The sequence below is a fragment of the Emys orbicularis genome, chromosome 4 (assembly GCF_028017835.1).
Source record: "Emys orbicularis isolate rEmyOrb1 chromosome 4, rEmyOrb1.hap1, whole genome shotgun sequence".
NCBI classification, from domain to species: domain Eukaryota; kingdom Metazoa; phylum Chordata; order Testudines; family Emydidae; genus Emys; species Emys orbicularis.
The window spans coordinates 94,569,535-94,593,608 of NC_088686.1; the positions used below are offsets into that span (position 1 = coordinate 94,569,535).

The 24,074-nt window shown below is 38.3% G+C and overlaps 1 protein-coding gene across 1 annotated transcript in view; it reads left to right on the forward strand.

The window, feature by feature from the left end:
* The window catches only part of ELP4 (elongator acetyltransferase complex subunit 4), a 268,089-nt gene that overhangs the window by 199,175 nt on the left and 44,840 nt on the right, over positions 1-24,074 (forward strand). The window lies entirely within an intron of this gene.

Below are 24,074 nucleotides of genomic sequence, written 5' to 3' on the forward strand. Positions count from 1 at the left end.
TACTGGCTTCTTACACAGTCTTCACACACTTTACCTTTCATATTCTTCCTTTCTCTTTACTTCTACAGTTTCTTCTTTTGTTGTTCTCTGGGAGTAGCTCACATTTCTCTAAGAAAATATGCACTGAAGATTTTCTTTTCTGTTTTGTCCTTATTCTTCTGATTTGGAGCAAGACCTAATATCAGAATGTCATCAGCTGTATTTCCCATGAATATGAAGAAATTAAATTGGTATTCTTCACTTTTATTTACAAGTCTTGACACTACTTGAAACTACTCAGAATAATGTGTTCATTTTGGCTATGCTGATTTATCTATGAAGTTCAAGTTCTTGGAGGGTATTATGAGAACCATTAGTTCCATTATTCTTGTTTCTTTCCAGACTTTATTTATTTGTTCAGGTTTTGTCCCTTTCAGGCAGTTTGCTCTCTCACTCTTTCTGCTCCTGTGGAGATGGCTCCTCCCTTTCTCTTTCTGGGACTCCATGCTGCAGCTCTAAATTAAGTTTATTTTCCTGTGCACTTCCTGGTTTTTTTTTTTTTCCCCCCTTTTCTCTATTTCTGTCTTGGAACTTTTCTTGCTCCCTCAGCCCTTCCTCTTCCTCTTTCTGTTTAGCCCCTACCTGCTTTAGACCTACTTCAGTGCTTGGGAATGAGGAACTTGAACTCTACCCTCTGAGTAGAAGAGTTTCATTTACTCTTTTCTTTTGTTATCTCCTCTCTCTGAATGAGGATTCTGTCAGTTCTGATACATGCAGTGTTCACTGACTCACTGTGATGTGAGCAGAGACACACCAGACTTCAAATGCATTCACAGAGAACTAGCAAATAACCTCCCTATCCAATAGTCCCTCCGCTTATTAATATCTCCTAAAACATATCTTGGTCCTCTCTGGAACCTGGAGGACCAACAACTCTAAATTAAACTCGCCTCCACATATTTTTCATGGAATGTAGGATATATAAGCTGCTCTACAAAAAGATAAAAAAACCCTAAAACACAGACTTAAAATAGCTGGTTTCCAGAAAATATTTTAAGTAAGGAAGTAGCAATCATAAGAGAAAAATATATCTTTTATTCTAGAAGATTTTAAAGTGCTTTACATTCAGTTTTGCAAAATTTTATAAATGGATCACTGAGGCATGACTGAGGCAGAATGCAGCAGCTGTTTAATCCTACACAACAACACTAAATAGTTTACAAGAAGAAGAGAAAAATACTGGAGCAGATTCAGTGTCCCGTTTCATTCCTCTGGCAACACCAAGGGAATAGAAACCACCTCAATCTCTCCAGTGGTCAGTGAGTCAGCATAGCCCGTTCAAATCTCTCTTTCTCTCACTCACTGTCTCTCTCTGTAGCGCTAGTGACTGGGACGAGGCATGGTTGATGCACGCTGCACTCTGGCTATTCCCATCTGGTGGATTGTCCCTTAGATATAGTTGCCAGTTGGCATAGAGCAGGCTGAGGGCTGAGTGTGGAGACAAGCAGAGAATGAGACCCAGTCTAAACTTAAAAGTTAAGTGTCAACACAGCTATGTCACTCAGGGGATGTGAAAAATCCACAACCCTGAGCAACGTAGTTAACTATGTGTAGACAGTGCTAGGTTGATGGAAGAATTCTGCTGTTGACCTAGCTACTGCCTCTCGAGGAAGTGAGTTAACTACAGTGGTGAGAGAACCTCTCCCGTTGACGTAGTGAGTAACTGAACTGAAGCGCTACAGCAGGACAGCTGCAGCAGTTTAAGTGTAGACTAGCCCTCAGGGAGCAATAACTGGCTCCAGGATAGCACCCCTTCCCCATGGCGCTGAGCAGATCGTAGCCGCAGCAGAGAATCTCCCTCATCCTATCCAATTGATACTGCAGGGAGAATTTTAGGTAGACAGTAATTATGCTGTATAACTGTATAATTGGCCAGATTACTGAGATCAATACTTTTGAAATATTATTGAACTTTTAATGATCAAAAGTGGTGACAAATCTGTTTATTTCACCTGAAAGGTGACACCTTCTTTTTCACAGTTCCTCTAACACTAATCGATTCTAACTCAGAGGGAAGAGTGCTACCTACTTAGGCACAAACACCAGCTCTTGCAGCACCTACCTGCTCATTGGGGGCATTCCCTCCAAGTTGGACACTCAACCCTCAGGGTATATCTATGCTTAACCACTACAGCTGTGCTGCAGCTGTGCTGTTGTAGCACTTCAGGGTAGACACTATCTACAGGAAGGGTTCTCCTGTTGGCGTCGGTAATCCATCTCCCCGAGAGGAAATAGCTAGGCCGACAGAAGAATTCTTCTGTTGACCTAGCTCTGTCTACATGGGGACTCTTAGGTCAGCTTAACTACACCACTCAGGGGTGTGGATTTTTCACATCCCTGAGCGATGTAGTTATGCCAATCTGATTTTCTAGTGTAGATCAGACCTTAACTTCTGAGATCTGAGGATCACAGCACAGGATTGTATGACTGCAAGTAGAGCTGGTTGCAAAAATTCAGACAGAACATTTTTTCATCAGAATTTGTTGATCTGTCGAAATTGACCAGGTGACCAGGAGCAGAAGGTCTGGGAACCCTATGTAACAGAACCTAGTTGAGTGGCCTGTGCTAGCCGCCCACCAGATTGCTGTGAGGGGAATCTAAGCCTCTGGATCTTCTCTGTGTCTCAGCAGGCAACAGCACTGGTTCCTCCCTTGGGCTCTCTGGCACATTTCCTGTGCACGAACTCTTGTTATCCCTTCATGGAAATGGAGCCCTTCAGCCCACCTGTCTTAGGCCTGGAGGATAGGCACTGACCCCCAAAACACTCCAGGAGCATAAACATACCCTCTCGCAGAACGCCACCCCATTATGTGAGCCTTTGGTTTGCAGTTTAACTTTCCCTGGAGATGGGTGGCAATTGTAAAGCATATAATACAGCGGTTTACATTTGTGGACCCTAAAAATTTCAAATGGAGGTGCGGACCCCTTTGGAAATCTTAGATATAGTCTGCAGATCCCCAGGGGTCCGTGGACCACAGATTGAAAATCACTGATATACACAGAGAGGTACTTTGTTCTAAGTCTAACACCTTATTGCTCTTTACTTAATCACATGAGAATTACCCAGATCCACACAAAATAATAATATACATTGCCCAGTCTATTTTCTCACCTGTCCAGGGTATTCTTTGGGCTGGGGGCTGGGTCATTCTAGGGATGTCCGGGTCCTTCTCCTGCATAGCATTGCTTGTGTGCTGGAAACAAGGAATCTTCTCCATTAGCCCTACTTCTGTGCCCTTGGCCAGTCCGTTCCCCTCCTGTCTTGTGCCCCACATTTCCTGTTCCTGCATAGTTCTCTCTCCAGTTTCTTTGTGACTCTGGGAATTTTTATATATATCACCCTACCAACACATGGGTTTCTTTGTTCTAGGTTTGGTAATTTTCCATTGTTTGTACTTTCCCTCCTCCCTGCAGAGGGATAGGATACAACTGATTTTTCCTAAGCGTGAGCTCACCCATTGTTCTAAACTATTTTCACCTGAATTAGGGTCACTGAGTTATGGTCTAGGAGGACGTGACACAGCCCAGGCCAGCAAGGGTGGAATTCACATACACATTAAGACATTCAAAAATACAGCAATTTTATAATGCAATTTCACAGTATCAACCAGAATTAATAAATTGTACAGACAGAGACTCTGTTCCAACTCCCAGACTCACAGCTCCTCAGCAGCTCGGGCTTCCATTCCCTTTACAGAGAATTTTAAATTTTGGGGGATTTGTTCCAAATTGGAACTAAACCAGATTTCAGAATATTGAATTTCTCTGTGAATTGGAATTACCTTTCTCTGCCTAGCTTTAGCTGCAAGGCAAACTACCAAAGTTTGTTGGGCTAGTTATTTGTCTTTACATATGGTAAGGAAACCAAGAGATTTCACATTAATAGGGAATTAATCTGTCATTCAGCACAGAGAAAAATGGATTAAATAAAGCAGGACAGTTTTTATTGGCCATTGAATTAAGAGGAATTATGGTAGAATTGGCCAGAAAATTATAGGTCAGATCCGGATTCCCTAAAACATTTTAGGCCTTTTTTCGCAATCTTTTACCAAAATGTGGTTGGGGATAAGAACTTTAATTTAGCCTTTGAATTTTGGTTAGACTGATCAGAGAAATCAGGCACATACAAAATTGAACAGCTGAGGTGCTACAGCATTTACTTAGTATCTTCTTGTAGGTGATGTTTACAGAGATTCCTGCTTCAACAATAAACAAATTAATATGTTTTTTTTCACATCTACAAGAAATAAACTTGTGTATTGTCTTTTTCTTAACACTAGAAATACTGTTTTGTGTGAGGTGACATCAAATCTATTTCATTTCATGACTTTTATCCAGAAATTCAGTATTAGTTTCTTTTGGAAATGGGGAGATGAGTAAGAACTGAAATTACAAGCCAATATTTTTAAAGTAGATCTGGTAGAATAAAAGGAAGCAGTACTAAGTGAATGAATAAGTCATGGTAAAATCAGCTCAGGCACTTCTTTGAGACTCACATAGCCTTATTTTACGTAATATGAACATTAGGTATGGCTTTTGCATATATTATTGCCTGAATGTTATTGAAAAGACTTGTTCTGAATAAACTTACTTAAATTATTGATATAGAGACCCAGCATATTTTAGAATATGCTTTAAAAAGTAAGTAAATTGTAAACTGGAAGTGACAGTGAAAATACATTCAGTGCTTCTAATAATTTAATTTACTTAATTCATTTTTAAAATGTTGAGGCATGACTTTAAAATCATACAAAATTATGTTCTGTATTAAGTAGTGATACTATTTATGTGTAGAAATGTGATTATTATTTTCTTTGCTATATTTTAACAGGAACACAATAAAAAGCATCCTCTTGTTTAGCAGTGCAACCCTTCCCAAACTTGCTTACCCATATCAATATTCTAATCACTAGGGCCTGGTCTACATCTAAAACGTAGGTCGATCTAGCTACACCACTCAGTGCTGTGAAAAATTTCATGCGCTATGTGACGTAGTGAGGTCAACCTAACCCACACAGTAAATGCAGCTACCTTCTCAAGGGGATGGATTTACTAAAGTGATGGGAAAAAACCCCTTCCGTTGCTATAGTAAATGTATGCACTGCAGCTGTGCGGCTGTAGTGCATGTAGTGTAGACATACCCTAATTGGTAAATCCTTCTGAAGGCATGGAGGGCAATGACTCATGGTGGAGCAGAAAGAGAGGAGGTTTCCCACATGCCATAGAGCACACCTCCATGGCGGACTCCCTGTGTACAAACACAGAAGGGTGTTTCGGAGGGAAGGGTCAGGGGATTAGTGCTCCTTGCATCCACCAGCCCCTCCACCATGTGGAGATTGAGCACATCAACCATAGGTACTACTGCAGTTGTGTAGCATAGGGAGTAGTAATTGCAGAGCTAGATCTTGGGAAGGCAGGGGACGGAGTCATTCCTTCCTTTAACCCTCACATATCTGCAAAAAATGTTCAGCCTGATAAAATTTGCCCCTAAATCTTTTCATATTTTCTCATGCTCACTAAAAAGAAAGATACAAACAATATATGGTATTAATTTGTGAACTTTTATTTGAACTATATTCTTACGAATGTAATAGAATCCAAAAAACCCTGAAGCCTGAGAAAAGTAAAGTCCATAGAAACCTATATATAGTAACCGTATGTCATCTGCATTGAAACTTTTTCAGTTTGCTGATAATACTGAATACATAAATATTACTAATATTGGCTATAGGTATTCAGGTTAAACTAGACATGAAAAAAATTGGTGGATAATCTATTTGTGCAAAGAAATCAGGAATGTGACCATTTCTTTTTTTGAAATCTAAGTGTACATATCCTAAATATTATATTCTATCCACATTTTAAGTATTCAGAATTGCTGTTTCTTGACCTCTCACACCCCCACAACATAGGTAATTTAGAAATATATACAGAACATTTGATTTAAAAATGATAAAACTATATAACCAAAATAACTGTAATTATGGACATTTGCATTATAAACTACCCCCTGGCATCTACCAGTGATTTGCAACAGTCCTGATTTGTTTGATGTTGAGGCAATGGGGAGACTTTACTTCCCTCACCCTCTGTATTCTCTCTTCATTCATTTTGAGGAACCCGTTGATAAAAGAAGATTGCCTTTACCCCTTGCACCTCCCCAGTAGTTTTTTGATGGTATCAGGTTGCTGTGGAATGATGTACTTTACTCCATTCACTTATCATTCTTCTTGTTAGGGTGATATGCTGCTGCTGCACTCTTCCTGCTCCACTGTGTATTTGGTTTGTGTGCTGTAGTTCTTCATACTGTCTAGGTGTCCTTCTGTCCTTAGACTTTTGGTGGGATGGGGCTGCTGAGTGCCTCCTTACAGGGGGGGGGGGAAAAGCCTTAGTTGGGGCAAGAAGCCTACAAGTGGGAAAAACTCTGCGTTCAGGTCTTCATGCTCTCTCTTTCCCAGTTCTGTCAATAGACCCCTTTTGCCATAACTCCTGTTCCATCTTTTTGGATGGAATGGGTTGGCTGCTATGTGAAGTTCTCAATAGGGAAAATCTGGCTTCACCCCTTTATGCTTAAATTTTTGCTCCACCTGTCTCTTGTCCCATATCTCTAGGATAACAGCAGACTAGCAGCTATTAGCAATAATGTCATAGTGCCCAATCCTGCAAAGTCCTGAGTTCCTCCTAGTACCAGAGGAGTCAGTGGGAGATGAGAGGCTCAGCGCCTTGTAGGTTGTGACTCATAGTGAAGAAGGGCTTACATGTAGGATAGGTTTAACATTTCCAAGTGGAGATTAGCCATTTAGGTGATTGCTTTCTTAAACTAATGTCTAGCTATTCAGCTAATTTGTCTCCCATTCTCTGGTACTTGGTCATCACTGAAACAGACCTCATCCCTCATGTAAGGTATCATATTAGCTGTTAGAACAAGCAATTGCTAAGCAATGGGAGATTGATATCACCGGCTATCTGGACCTGTAGCCACTATTGGCCGGGAAAACTAGCTAGTATTGATATCTGATTATATTTAAAAATGGAATAATCCCACCTATGCAACAAACAGTCATGAGCTGCAGGAGAAGGATCCTGGGCCTCCCCAAGCCCAAAGAACTGTCCAGAGTGATGAGAAAACAGGCAGGGGAAACAAATATAGGTGAGTTTTTATTGTTTTGACTAGATTTGTATATCTGTTGTGCTGTTAAGTAAAGAACAATGGTGTTTTAGAATTCTGTGCAAAGTCTATATGTGTGTATTCTGGCTTTAACTATCTGCCACTGAAGAGGTAAACTGTGAATTAGAAGGCTCACACCTTTGATGGGATTCTAGGGAACATGCAAGAGCTGCTGGGGAGGCTTGGGGAAGATAGTACTGGTTTCTGGGGGTCCTTTGCCAAGAGGGGTGCCAAATGAGAGATCTGTGCCTGGCGTGCAACATTTGGATCCCCTCACAGCAGTCGGGTGATTGTTCAACAGAGGGAGCTCAACCAGATGTGTGACAAATAAGTGTAGAATGGTGACAACAGGCAGAAAAGAATAGCCTTATCTCATTTACTCAAAGTACATGAAAACCACTGTCAGATATCACTGAAATATCAAACATAAATGGTAATCTTTTATCCATTTCAAATAATGTTTGCCCCATCAGAGATAATTTACCTCTCTGCCCCCAGAATTTCTCTAGTCTACCATCTCTGACATCTCCACGTGGTTATCATGCCGCTGACTAAAACTAAACTTTCTCATATTCCCTCCCTTCTCCTCATCATCTCTATCCCTGTTGATGATGCATTTAGAGCTAAGTACACTGTAATACAGTACACTGTAATAAATAATAATCTCTATCTTCTCCCTCTGCCAGTCTTGAAAATCCACTTTCATTTTTGATCTCTTTTTTCCTTTTTCACATTCATGCTCTCACCATCTCTGCACCTTATTTCTAAAGTCCATCCTTTCCTCTCAAGACCTGCTATTAATATGCATGTCATTGTCTTGGCCATTTTACACTTAGGCTAATGCAACCTTGTCTTCTCTAGTCTCCCAGTGTATCGTCTTGCCCCTCCCTCCCTCCATCATTCCCCCATTTTTGTCTCCCTCCAACCTGTACAAAATTCTGCTGCTAAACACTTTTCTCTCCTGTTGCTCTGACATTGTCACTCCATTTCACTCCCTTCTTAGAATCCCTTCATTGAGCTGATAGCTTTACTAACTTTCTGCATCAGATTTGTGCTTCATTTCCATCTTCAAGGCCCTGCATAATTCTTCCAGGCCTACATCTCTGCTCTTGTTTTCTCTCATTTCTGTTGCCTGTGTTCCTCCCAAGGCTCACTCATTATGCTCCTTTTTGTTCTTCTCTCACTCTTGGCTTCACATCTTCCATGCCACTCCTTACACTTTCAAAATTCTGCTCCATTCTTTAGCTCCTCTAAACATACCTATCCATTCAAATGCCACACCTTAATAATAGCTAAATAAATAAAATGGTTGAAAAAAAAATCATGTTATGAGATTAAACCGTCATCCTGTGTGTCATGTGTGTCCAAGTTGTATTTGACTGATTTCAAGCTTTAACTGTATTATGTGTGCTTGATTTAAACTGTAAAGTCGTTGTGGTAGGAACCGCACATTCTTATTTTTCCTCTGGCTTACACTACCTATAGAACAAAAATTTGTCAGAAAAATCTAATGTAACATACTCTATATAAATACAATATTGCTGGGGCAGGAATGATTAAAAATCTTCTTTTTTATTTCATTTGTTTTTCTTTGCCCTCAACACCATGTATTCCATATTTATATTATCCATGAAATCAAAAAAGGTCACCCTTGTTTGCCATTCCCAAAGCAGTCTGGTGTTTTTTTTAATTGTTTTGTTTGAGTTGTGCTGAAGTGATTACCCACTGCTTCAGGCATGTACTCACTTCAGCACTCTTTGGCTGCAGTCAGACTTCAGAGAAAAGCAAAGGTGTAAAACTCCTTTGTCACTGGTTAGGAGATCATTCAGTAAGGAATGCAACAATTAAAAGCTTTTTTCAAAGTGAACTAGTATAGTTGCAGCTAAATACACATACACAAACATCATATGCATATGAATGCACGGTGTACAGTGACAGACATTCGTTCAAGTCTATCAACATGACTTGCATAGAACATGCAATGTATGCACTGCCTAAGTTTCATTTGCATAGCTTAAGAATAATGTGCATTTTGGCCCTGTTTTCAATGAAAAACTGCCACGTGCCTAAGCAACATCCAGATATTTAGACAGGTATATGTAGTTACTAAAAAGAAAAAGAAAAAAAAGGTACATCTATAGATGATTTTAATCCCATCAGTGTTGTATATGTTTTCACATGGTATGTGCAAAGTATTTTGAGTAATCTTATCCTATATGCTGGCATACTTTAATGATTTGAAATTCAGCAATCATTTAACTGTTGAACAATAAATTACTACCATAGCAACCTTGTAATCCCCTGGCTCAGCATCTATACAGGCTCCAACCTTGAGCATATATTCAAAATACAAATTAATGTAAACATTTGTATAAAATAAAAAGTTTAGTAAAGCTTATTCATTTTTAATTAATTTAGAGGTTGTCCTCAATTACTGTATATTATAGTGTTAAAATAAATTTCTCAGCTCCGTAATGTGCAGTGTTGCTTTAAATTACAGTCTTTCTACAATAGATTACTTTGCTTTTAATGGTTGTTTGAAATATAAAAGGATTCTGCATAAACCAGGAGCCCAGCTGTGAGCCTCCTGGAATGCAGGAGGAAGAAGATGTAGTTTTGGATATGAGCAGAAAATAACCTGAGGAGCAGCCTCTCAGAATTTTACAGTTTTCAGTACAAAAGAGGAATATTGTTCTTTCTGCACCTTCTGTACTACATTAAACTTCCCAATAGTCAGGTCATTCAAGGCCCCCATGCTTTGGATATCACCTAGAATTAAGGTCAAATTATTCTGCATGAAAAAGAAATTTGCTCCATTCAGGGAAGTTGCTTTCTCCAAAGAGTTGAGAGATTATGGTAATACAGGCACCTTCTGAGCCCTAATACTGATTTAAAGAACTGGCTCATATACATGGATACTCATCATGCACCTGTATCTCCTTTGCCCACCATTGGGAGATTACTGTCCTATTGTGAAATGGCGTTTTTGAAGATAAGGATTTCTTCTGCTCTCTATTCTGTCATCAGTAAGAGACTCATATCACAAGAACAATTTTAAAATTCTAAATAGATGTGCTAGGTTTGTCAGCTGTGAATGGTGTCACTAAAGCCTGATCAACGCTACAGAGTTAGGTTGACAAAAGGCAGTTTATGTTGACCTAACTCTGTAAACATCTATACTGAAATGTAGTCCCCGCCGATGTAACTCTCCCACTACCCTGACTTAATAACTCCACCTCCACAAGAGGCAAAGTGCTTAAGTCAACGCAGTGTCAGTGTAGACACTGCGTTGCTTACATTCACTGTTGCTGCCTTTCAGAAGCTGTACCACAATTCTCCACACTTACAGTTAAATTGGTGCCAACATAAGGAGAGTAGTGTGGACATGCAAAAGCGATTTAATTTCTGCAGTGGCTGTACGTCGAGATAACTTAGGTCAACTTAATTTTGTAGTGTAGACTGCCATAAGAAAAATCTAATTTTAAAAGGTCCTTTAGGAAAATGTTGGACTCCATGGCCTCTGAAATTCTCCATAACAATATTCTGTGATCTTTTCTTGTTGCATGGTTTTTATCTTACACTCCATGACCATCAGCTAATTTTGGAAGTTGCTGAAAGTTTATCATACTAAGTTACATGTACTGAGGGCTACACAATAGTCTGAGCACTTTATGCCTTGTTATAAGTAATTTTTTCTTGTAGTGCTTTGCCTTACTTTTCTTCACAACTAATATGAATCTGGATGGACAGGACTTTCTAGGCACACGAAGGAACTCTATACATCTACTACTAAATAAACCCATTGTTTGTTCTTTCTGCTTCCTAACGGCACAGTGGTTGCAAGTGCATGTATCAGAAATGGCAAGAATGCCATCTTTTTTAAAAATAACATTTTATTAGACACCTGTCTGCCTTCATGTTACTTCTCATCCACTCTCGGGTATGTAACTTTTCCTCTGACTACATTATTTGTCTCACCTCTCTGCTCCTGTATCCTTGCATGATCAGCTCTCCTCTTTGTTCACATGTAATGTTGGAACTCCCTTCCTCTCATTTCTCCACAATGCTGTCCTGTTATAAGTTTGCTTTAGGAGACGTGGATACTTAGAACCAGACATTTAAAAGAGCTTGGCACCTACAATTTGGGCCATATTTTCAAAAGAGTTCAGCTCCCATTTAGGTATCTAATAGAAGTGGCTGTATTTTCAAAAGTGCTCAGCATCCAGTAGCTTTCAACAGTTATTGAAAACAATGGGAGATGCTGGATGCTGAGCACTTCTGAAAATAGAGTCACTTCTTTTAGTATTTAAATAGAAACAGTTGGGTACTGAACTCTTTTGAAAATGTGAGGCCCTTAGAACTTGCCTTGCAATAAAAATTCATTTTATTTGAATATTTTAAAAATTAAAATTAGCTTGATGGTTGCATTTAACAGTATTGGATAGCTAACAGTGTATGCAGCCACTGAAGACGGTTGAAATTAAGCAGTAAACAGTATTAGGTTGTGTGTTCTTGAGCCTTTTATGTAGGCCAGTGATCCATTGCAAGGCAACATGCTATGTGAAAATACAGTACGAAATAAACAACTGCCTCCAGCAGTATTCAGGTGTTTTATTTCTTAAAAGCTTGCAAAGTTAATTACGTAGTACACCAAAATACAAAACCATTTTCTAAATATTTTAAAATGACAGTGTTCTTCCTTGTCCAAAATCTCAATATAATATGAAAATTGGAGATGGGCAAAACTTCACTGGTCAGGCTTTGGCTTGGCATTACCGACACCAGAGGTACTTCAGATCCTCAGAAGTATGACAATGGTTTTTCAGTTTTGACCCATCTCTTATGAAAAAGTATCCCAAAGAACCCGAAAGTTTTAAAACAGTGTCATTCTTGTTTGTCTGTCTTCAGTGGAAATGGAAGGAGAAATGTAAACTCTATTTTTTTTTTAAAAAGGATCATTTGTCTTTGCTCTTATTTTAGTTGTTTCTTTCAGTTATCAAAACCACCTAACGCTATTTTAGACAAATTACAGACAACTTTCAGCATCATGTCCACACAAGTGAATCTTATCACTTTGTTGAATGGAACATAGCGTTAATACATCTACAGAAGGAACAAATTTGCACTCCAAGATAATGTCACTTGAAATCACTTACTGTCATCTTTACATGTGGGTTGAACCTATCTGCATATTCCATTGTGTCTTTGAAGGCCCACACGTGTGCGTGCATGCGCGCGCACACACACACACACACACCCCATTACTCATGCAATAGTTACACCAATACTACATAAATGAACTTTCCCACATATCAAATATCTCGTCCAACAGCAGGTTAAAGACACCAATATCTTTATTCTGTTAACAAGTGTCATCCAAAAATGTCCTGTGACTACTAAACTGGCTATGTCAAAAAGAATCACATTTTTGTCAACATTATGTACAAGTAGTTTATTAATACAAATAATGAAACCTTGAAATAAGAAAAGCACTGACTAGTATTCAAACGCTCAAGGAGAAAAGGCAAAATTTGGCACCGGGCCATATGTGCTCATTTTATCTAGTGCTTTATGGGTACTCTTTTAGTTCATTTTTTCCTCTCTATTACTAGTCCGAGGTCATCTCTGCTAAAGGAACAGTAGCTTCATAGTGGGAGTTATCCTGCCCACCCATACTGCTGTTGATCCTATGTATATGGATTCTGTTTCCCTCTGTAGTAAACAAATGTTATGTTCTTTATTCTTAAGTGACAGCTGACGACAGGTAAAGTTGGCTCATATTTTGTTCATTCTGGTTAAACACTTTCATTTCCAAGTATATACCCAGGTTTTGTTTGCTGTATTTTGTTCTTGGTATGGTTGAATGCCATCCCTGGAAAGATGTGCATAGTATTGAATAAATGGCTTGCCATCGGCATTCATGAGTAAATTCTGCAGTTTTTGTTTCAAGGCTTTGACATGTCATCAAGTGTAAATCTATTCTAATGCCAAAATCCCTCTTGATGTTTGATGCCAATCAGTAGCTTTTTCATCTTGAAAAAGGTAGTGAATAATTTGCCCTGTGGATATTGCACAGATACCATATATGGTATGAAACAAAGAGATAGGGGAATCCCATAGCCATTTGTGAAATTCAAATAACTGTATTAAATCAGTTTGCTTTCCCAAATACTATTGGTAGTCTGGTACGTTTTCTCTCTCTTTCAAAAAGACGTAGACTAATTTGCATATTTGAGATGTGTGGAAACAATATACTGATTGCTATGATATTTTATTTCATGAGCAAAAGCCAGTATACTGAAATGGGTGTGCATCATATTATATATTTGTTGATATTAATAAGAATTTTAATCTGTTTCTGTTTTGTTAGCTGTTTTCTAACTGCACTGTATTCTCAATGCACTAAAGCCTGTATTTTCAAAAACCCAACATTCCTTTATGGGCAGACTTTGCACGCATATTTTTTTCACTACAGTGAATTGCAAGCCCAAAAGATGTCATGGGAAAGGCTAATCTTTAGTTCTCTGGTTCATTTGTGGGCACAAAAATACAGGAGTAATTTCCATGCATAAAAAGAAGGCCAGGCTGAAAATATTCAAGATTTTGTTCTAAATCAGTTTATTTGTTCTGATACTCATATTTAGATTATATTAGGCAAAAATAGCCTCTGAAGCTATGTAGTTAATTCCTTTCTAATGTGGAATCTTCCAATATCAAACTGAGATTCATTGATTTTTAGGTTAGAAGAGACCATTATGATCATTTAGTCTGACCTCCTGCATAACACAGGTGATAGCCTTTTACCCAGTAATTCCTTCATCAAGCTCATAACTTTTGCTTGAGCTACAGCATATCGTTTAATCATAATTGAAATAAAGTCTCTGTTATAATTTTATAAAACACTTTGTACTGAGGTTGGTTGCTTTAAATTGCCACCTTAGTTTAAATCACTGATAATATTAATATAGTTATTATTTTGCTTACAATTTGCACTAATGTAGGAACTTTCAAGCAAAGTTACTCAAAGCACCTTATATACCTTAATTACACTTCAAGATAGGCATTATTTATACCCATTAAAAATGCGTAAATTTAGGGAAAAAACAAGATGAGTGACTTGTCCATTGTAATACAATGAATGAGCGGTAGAATAAGGAATCGAATTTGACTTCTAATCCTTGTTTTAACAATTAAACCACTGTGAACTTTATTATTTGATTCTCAAATCTATGAGGATTTTAGTATGGGAACTACAAAAAAGTAATTACAATAAGTGGTGTATTTCAGGTTTTATGACTGATTTCAATTATGAAAAAAAGTGAATCAGTAGTAAAACAAACTTAAAGAAAATAATTTATTTTAATTATGGTTTTTTTAGTTCCCATTCTAAAACCTTCATAGGTTGGAGGATCAAATAACTATTTTTATTTAGTGCCTTCTACCACAAATGATATTAAAGCACTTTACGAGCTGTGTTTGTAAAAAGAATCAGCCACACATTACTGAAATATGGCTACCTCTGGAATAGAATGCAGTAGCTGTTCTATGACATCAACACTAACTGGTCCTTTTTGGAGAGGAAGTGAAAAATAACTTCTCCAATTGAAATATTCTTTGAATTTTAGATAGGCAGACTGTAATAATAAATGTTAGGATTTTGCCAGCATCGGGGTTAACCGCCCTTCTCTTATAAAAAATTCCATGGGCTCTTTAGTAATTATTGATGATCAAAATTTCAGTTTTACGTCTCACCTGAAATACTCAAAATACTAGGACTGATATCCAGCTACTAAAGGGTGAACAGCAGAGTAGTCTTATATCATTGGTCCACTAGCTGTACAGTACTATCAGTGTCCTGGTAAGCCGCTCTCATTGTTGATATACAAAAGACCTGTGACAGATGAAACGTATAAGGCTAGAGCACAAATGAAAAACATCACATTCTGAATCCAATCTATTCTGGGTAGAATGTATTTATAATGTCATGTTGTGGTTGTTATGGAGGCATCAACAAAGTCTCATCCAGTGGAATAGTTCTGGGTGGTGGTATTATTATTTATTATTATTACTCATGTTTATTATGGTAGTGCCTAAAGACCAACCAAGAATGGGGCTCCATTGTGCTAAGAACTGTATAAACACAGAGTAGTAGATGGTCCCTGAACGTACAGCTTACAATCTAAATAGAAAAGACAAACACAGGGTAGGGAAAGGTTAACACAAGCAGTGCAAATAGTGTGATGGCAGCAGACATCATGGTAGCTTGATGGGTTTGATTTCTTTTTGGTGGGTGTGGTTGGCAGATCAGCTAAATGGAAAGAAAATGGAAGGTGGGTTGAAAGGGACAGGGCAGGGAAGAAAAGGGTAAGAGGGGGCATATGTAGAGTGAAGCTAAAGTGAGGAAACCATGGGGGAGGGTTTGATGAAACAGTCAATCAGCATAAGGCCAATAAAGTCCAATCAGATCTGTAGAAAGTTCTCTGAATGTCCAAAAGTCCCTGCTTTGGCTGCTTCTGCAGCTGCTCCTCCTGGCTGGAGTCCCTAACTGGTTCCTCCCTTTAGTTTTTACCTGCAACCATATTGGGGCGGGGGGGAAGTACTGGTTTTTAGTGCCCCCCAAGTGGGCCTTCTCCCCTGCTCAGTTTTGAGTCTGGAGTGGTGCTGGAGTGGAGGGGTGGCCCTGGCTGGGCCCCATTTTACACTCTACTACACCATGCTCCTGCATCTGCTCCTACTGGCTGGTAGACAGGTTGCTGAATTCAGGCTGCTAATTTCCTGGAAACAATCAAATATTTCCTTCTGAAAGGAGCTATCTTTTGGGTCTATCAATGAGGATAACTTTTGTATCTGAGGGGACAAATAAGACGTCATCTCTTAAATTTCTGTCACTGAGGTTCCAAATGTGCTGAAGACAGGCTGGTACCTGTAACTTGGCTAGTAAAATTTAAAAGGAGAGGTATTGCATCCACCACTAGTTAAGGTGTTACCCTGCCTTTCAATGAGGGAGAAATTATCAGCTTCCTCGTAAGAGATGTTCGGGCCATTGATCAAGGAGCCACTTCTTGATGCTGACATTCTTACGGTCTCCCTGCTTCTGACCTGCTCTTTTTGAGGCAAGCTTATTGTGAAGCTAGAGACGAGGCAACTCTGGCATTAACCAAAGTGCTCAGGTTTAATTTATTTCTGTCAATCAGGTGCAAGATCTGAGGGTCTGAATATGATACAGAAACTGTTTCTTATTGATTGATCTCTCAGTGATGACAAAGAGTGGGTTTCCATGTTGATTCTTTACAGCTGTCTTTTGATGCCATTAACCATGAGGTAATGCTGATGGCATAAACCCTGGCAGTGCTGGATGGGAATGTATTTGGGGTTTTTTGTTGGTTTTCTGTACCGGTTTTCTTTTTCTGAGAGCTGTCAGAGGGTTGTGCTGGGAAATTGCTCCCCTACTCTGAGCATGCAGCCAAGTGTAACTGATCTCTTGTAGCATCCTGCAGGATTCCATTCTGTCATCACTTTTGTTTAAAAGGTATGTGAGCTGTAGGGGGAATGTAGCCCATGTGTAAGGGACTGGTTGCCACCAATATGCAGATGACCTGCACTCTGTCTCTCTGTTTCAGCAGATCCCGAGTCATCAGCAACAGCCCACTTGACAGGCAGATCTGTTTCAAGCAATGTTAACTTCCAATAGCTGTTCAAGCACTGTTTCCACTGGTGTTTAGGAAAAGCATGCCGCAAAGGGTAACTGATCCCTGACTCTTTGTCCTGCCCCATCCAGCTTTCAAAGGCTCAATCACAAAGGGGTTTCCATGGCTCCAGGGAAAGAGCAGTGTAAGTTAGGAAACCACTGCTCATGATTTTTACTGTTTTGTGGGCATTTTTAGCTTTCTTTTCTCTCGGTTGCCCTGCTCAGTGGAAGACTTTGAGGTCTGAGGGGGGCCCTGCAAGCTGTGAGGTGGCTTGACTGGGGGGCATAAAATGTGGTGCAGCAGGGAACAGAAATGATGAATTTCTGAGGGAAGGGAAATGGGAAAAAAGTTATGTCTATCTTAGGTACTTATTGTATCGAGGTACATATTGTCACCATTACCATAGTATGAGTTCCTCACAATCTTTTTAATTTGAGAAAGGGAAGTACTGTTATCCCCATTTCACAGAAGGGTACTAAGGTACAAAGAGACTGACTTACCCAAGTTCATGAAAGTCTGTGTTAGAGCAGGAGGTTGAACCTGGTTCTTCCATGTCCCAAATTAGTACCCTAGCCACTGCTCCATCCTTCCTCTCTAACATGCATGAGAGAGAAAAAGATGAGTTGGCAAATGATGAGTGGAAACCTGACTGAATGAAAAGTGAATTGGGTAAGAGTGATTAGAGGCTAAGTGGGAGCAACAAACAGAAGTGAGTCAGGGTATTTGTTACTGGGTCAGAGGGCTAAATAAGGAGTGAATGGTGGTATGGGGCTTGTCTGGTATGTGTGTGTGAAATGCAGGTATATAAAGTGTGTGTATGAGTCTTAGAAAGAGAATATCCAGGTATTTAAATGTGGCTGTATGTTAGGAGTGGGAGGGAGAGGGGATTGCGTGCATGAAAAAGAGTGTGTAGTAGATTTGTTCCTGAGCTGGCTAGTTTTCCTGAGCATTTTGCAAGGCTAGATTAATTAAATTTATTTACACGCTTTGCCTTTCATGATAATTTGAAATAACTTTTTACAGGTAATAGTTACTACTTCTTTATGTAAAAATAAATTTTAAAAGTTTGAACACCAAATGGATTTATTTTCCTGGTATTAAGAGCAGATTTTCAAAAATGCTCAATGCCCCAAATCAGCTCCATTCACATTTAAAATATGGTCAGTTAGGTGACTAATTTGAAGCTGTCAGGTGCAGGGTTCTTTTGAAAATCTGGACATAAATGTTTTGTTTGGAGTCTTTAATTTTCCATCTGAAGCAGTGTATGAAAAGAACATATGCTAAGGTAGCACATGGTCTCCAGGAACAGTGCTCGGCTACTAACAATGATTATAGAGAATGGTTGCTGGGCAATCAACAGCACAGTAAACTCAAATCCGTGTGCTTTCAAATACTTATCTTGATTAATGGTTTAACCAGTCATAAAATACAGCGTACCTGTTGTTTAAATTGAATCCATAATGCACTTTAGTGGAAATATAAAATATATCTGATTCTCTAAGAGTATACTCAATATCTTCTATATGGTAAGAGATTACACAGATCCAAACTGTTTACAACTGATTTAAAATTAAAAGTTCTAAAACAGAGCTAGAAGAAAAGCTAAATTGATACTGTATACATAAACAGAGAAAAGCCATGCTCCATGATTTTCTAATAGCCATCAGTTAGTTTTACCATTAAGACTAATGCCTAAAACTATATATTACATTTGTAATAATTTTGCAGTTGAGTGATACATTCTTCTGTCATCTCATGAATATTTTTGGAGAAATTCAGTATATACTGTACCCATTTCTCAATTCCCAGTCTTCCACAATATTAAGGGTATGTATGATCCAAAGCCCGTTAAAGTCAATAGCAGTCTTTCCATTGACTTTAATAGAAATTGGATCAGGCCATAAGAGAGGCAATCAGATTCTGATAAAAAATGCCACACTATCATGTTATGCTGCATTTTAACCACATTTCCTTTCTTCTTTGGTTTACATATGCACAATCCCAGCATCTTGCTAATGGTGAGGGAATGCTGAGTAATTTTTTTTCCCAATCTCTTAATGAGCTTCTCCACACATAGAAATATGCCAAAGTAATTCCTTCAGCCTTCCATTTGAAGAAATATTGAAAGAATATCCAAAATTAACAAGTAACAAGTCCCATAAAATACATTGAAGGGTAGGATAATGGAAACCACAAAAACATGATACACAAGAATTGCCTTCAATTTCAATATGTCTATGTAAATTCTCCCCTAAAAGTATAAAAGTGACATTCATTCATGATGTCAGAAGAATGTTATTTCTACACTTTGGCTCTGTGGTTTAACACATGTACTAACCTCTTTGTGATTTGTTCTATCTTAGGGCTATTTCAAATGTAATCTATTTATGGGGCTATATTATGTATTAAAATATAGTTTTCTTGACATGTAGCATATGTTTACAGAACCATAAGAATGCCCCCTCTTTAGATGTCCAGGAATATTCAAAGGGTATAAATCATTAAAACAGAAATCATTTTTACTTTCAAATTAGATTTATAGCTCCAATATCAACTTTTATTTGTTTTATTCTTACTTCTGAGCTTTACTGATACAGTGTATTAATGTAAGATGCATTTATACTACTGCAGGAGTTCTGAATCCACTGAATACAAACAGATATTTATGTATAGCCTTTTCATGACTGTGAGACCCAAGGTGCAGGCTATGTAATTAGCCCCTTTATTACCAGTCTCTTGTACACTTTTGCAATGTATTACTTTAGATGCTAGACAATTAAATATGTTAGGGGTTTTACAGACACATCTGAAATCAAGGTCTCTCCTCTGAAATGATTACAATTAAAGTGGGCAACCCAAATAGATGAAGGAAGGGGAAATAGGATTTGACAAAAAACAAGTAATTGGTTAGTGAAGTTCCACACACATCCTGTTAGCTTCACATTTTTTGTTTTTATATATAGATAAGTTAATGTAGTTTTGTCACTAATTTGTTAAATATTCTTAAGGATGGGTCTTTTCATTCCTATGGAGTGGGCAGAGATTCATTGTGTTTCCGAAGAACCTAACATATTCATTTGTCAAACATATACCAGACATATGAACATGAATAATAATAATAATACAGCTGAACAGTATGTCACAGCTAAAATTCAGGTAGTTTTCTATTTGCCTCCATTGATTTTCTTTTTTAATAGTAACAATGAAAGCCTGAAGAATGGTAAAGAAATATTTTATAATTATGCCTACCCTGAAATTTCCCTTTAGGATATATTTTGAAATGCCTTGGAAGAAATTTACAGATAACTTAGAAATTAAGTTCTTTTCGTTGTTCAAATAAGACTTCCATTTAAAGCTGAGCTTTTCATGCTAATTGCCTAACACATTTATTAAATGACCATATTTTTACAAATAAATCTTAATAAGATCACATGATTTAAGGAATAGCAGAAGTTAAACTAGAGCATCTCAAGGATCAGTATATTTGTCTTCAGAAAATTGCACATAGATCAACTATACGTATCCTGGGCACTTTAGACTGAAAGGGGTATGGCTACGAAACAGGTCTCATCCTATCGTCTTGATAATTCCTTCATGCCAATACACCTAGACTCTCCCTAGTGTTTGTTTTGGCTATGTCAAGGCTTCCCTTCACCTGAACGTGTGGGCTGCCTCACTATCATTTGGCACCTTCAACATGTCATAAACAGCTGCGTATCTTCGGCTAGAAACTGCTCTGGGATTCATGCCAGGGAAAGTTCTCACCCTGGCCTCTGGTCCAGGCATATGCCTCTCTACCCTGCTGCTTCCTGGGATGAGGTGTGGGACTTGGCTGCAGTCAGAGGAAGCTCTCATTGAAAGATACAGTTGGGCGTGGGCATGATTCCCAGAAAGGGGTGTCCCAAAAGGCATCCTGACCCTGACCCTCCTCCTAGCAGCCACAGACCCTCCTTCCTTCCCAGCATAGTACTGCCTACAGGTATCACTGAAATCCTGGAAATGAGCTGCTCCTCTGCTTATATTTACCTGGGAGCTGACCAGTTTCCTTAAAGTTGAGCAACTTTTTACCATTTTTTTCAAATGTGCAGTGTATATTATATGAACTTAGTATCCAAAATTTTAAACTAAATGGTGGGAGGTTGAATTTACAAGAAACTGTGGACATCTATTTATTCACAGAATGAGCACAGGACGTGCAATATAGTTCCACCACCCCATGCCACCTGTGTAGCTCTAGTGTGACCTGGAGTGACTGTCCCTAGGGATTAGACATACTCTAGTAATCCTTTGCCTTTCTTTTGAGGCTGTGGAAAAGATACTAAATGTGATGTTGACTTCTGTCCATGAAGAACAGGACTGAAACTACCAACCTATTTCATGTAGACTATCAAACAATTGTCATATAATACTAACTTTTTGTCCCTACCTGCCATGGGTAGATCCTGACCAGCAACCTGAATGTGAAAGACTCTATTCCCCAGTACCATTACCAGTTCCTTGGAGTATGCAGCTTCAACCCCCAGGCAGAATATCTATCATTTGCCTCTTTAGTGGAGGGAATAGTTAAAAGAAATTTTAATTTGCTGCAGAGTCAAACCTGTTCCATCATTCATCACAAATAGTTTTACTTTGCACAGGCCAGGCTTTCCCCTTTTCCTCTTACTACATTTGCTCTAGATTTTTTGGTATCCCAAGGAATTCTGCTATATTTAGGTTTAAGAGACTGTGTATGCCAATGATGAATTTTTCATTTGAGTTGAACAATTTAGTCCTCATATCATTCCTACAACCGAATCGTTTATATGATGCCTTTTGATGTCTTAATAATAGGTACCATTGTTCTGATTCTTACACAAGCAGATAAATGGGGATAAATATTCTTAGTACACCTTTTTATGAGTAATGTTGAAATGTTAGTCATACCACTGTTCTTTGGCTCTATGAAGCTCAAGATTCTCATTTTTAGTGAATATGTTGTAGTTTGGTGCTGACTCCACTGTATTTCAAAAATATAAGATGCATATATATTTGATACTCTAAGCTTGCATATTTGAGGTTTAATTTGGAAAAGGATGTAGATGGTATTTTTAAACAGTTTGAATTTTATGTTTACAATAGCTGCAACATTTAATTATTAAATAAAGCTGGAAAACATATTGCAAATAACATTTCTATATAACAATAATTAAATTCTGCCTATTGTAAAGTTTTCTCCTGATTTTATTTGTAAGAAGCCTTTGTGAAAATATCTCCAGTTTCTCCAAATGAAAAACACAATTTGACAAAGAGTAAATCATATTAAACAAGAAAATAATTTCAAACAATATCTGTCTTCTTAGAGGTAGCTTTATTTTCAACAATTTAATATATAAAAGAGCATATTCTGCACCCCTTACCACACCAATTCCTCCTCTTCAAGCTGCCAGGCAGCAGCAACTAAAAGAAATATTTTGGTGCTATATCCAGTTCACTGATGTAATTCCCCAGCATCTCTTCTGCCTTGTTGATGGAAACTTATGGTAGTGCTGCTACATAATGTTGTTTGTGATGCTATTTGGTCTCCTTCTTTTGTCAGTATCTCTGGAGCAAAGAGGAAGAAAATAGAACCAAATAAATTCCTCAACCACAGACCAGTACATTTATTGCTCTTGGACTGTCACTCAGCCTAAGGAGTATAAAACAGTGGCTTGCACCATTAAAGGTCCGACACTGATTGCTTGAGTTAGAGACTGAGACCAGAGGATAAATGAGGAGTTTGAAGGCCATCAAGAAGAATAGTTCATAAATATTAGACCTTTACTGAAAAGAGAAGGAAGTTTCCTGAAAGTTTTCCAACAAGTCAAATTCATTTGATCCTGCTACCATAATAAAATTAATCTGGTATATATTTAAACCATATATTTAAAGAATATAGAAAGTCATCACTTGGGACATGTAAAACTCACCTAGACAAAACACTAATGAATGTTCTATGGGGAGCAATTCCAAATTGACATGGAGGCAGAAAAAACTAATAGGCCTTTTCCAGCTCTAACCTATATGAATTTTATATTAATATATTAATAGAGGTCAACTGAATAAGACAGCCTTTTATTTTTATGTTTCATTTATTAAATAGTCCTTATGCTTCTCTTTAGTCAGCCAAGGTTCTTGTTTTCTTTATTCCCTGTGAATTCTCCCACTCGTGTTATTCTATTATAAGGATCATACTGCCTTTGTTTTAGTGAAAAAAGTCATTTTACAGAGGTAGATTCTAGCCAACTGGCTGGACTTCAGTATGCGTTCCAGCTAGTCAACCAGTTTTCATGTTTAATGGAATATCTCTGCTTTTTATATTCTGATTTCTTCCCCCACAGGAAAGATCTTTTGGTAGAAACCTAAGAGTGATTCTTCATTTCCTATCCTAAGGGACTTTGTGTTCCCTTTTTTAAAGGATCCCTCAGGTTCCCTGGAAAGAAATAAAGCCTCTAGGTGAGTGGGCAGGCAGTTTTTAGCTACCAGTCCATCTCCTTGAACAGAGAAGCTCTGGGCTCTCTGCCAGTCACTTTCCACTTCCAGCCTTGTTACCCACAATATACTGCCACCTCCTCCCTACTATTCTCTGCCTGAGGTAACAGTTAGGAACCAGCAGTAAAGGGAAGTATGGCCTATCAAAAGGGCAGGGAAGGGCAAGGAAGTTTACCAGCAAGTTCGGCTAGTCAGGGGTCCCTGTAGGCAATTTCCTCCCACCTGCAGCCCTTCTGCCCTCTGACAGAAACACTTTCAGCACCATGCCCAGTAATGATCATCAGACGTCCTTAGGAATTGGTCAGTGCACCAGGCATTAAAGACCCGAAGTTTAGTCATTGTCCTAAGCATTAAAGAAAAATAAAACCAAATTGTCCGAGAAAAGTGTATGTGTTTTTCAAATGATTAACACGTATTCATTGTGTTTGGCTTAAACTATCCATCTGCGCCCAAACTAACATAATTTTAAATACAGTTTTGATAAAGCAACATGTAAAGGAGAATGCTATAATTTTTTACTAAGAGAAACTCAGGTTTAGGTAAATACATTCACAAGGCTGTGAAAAAATTAAAGCTGGTTATTACACTTAGGAAGGAAAAATCAAATGGACAACTACAAAATGTGGAATAATTGATTAGCTAGTAGTACTGCTGAAAAGGATCTGGGGCTA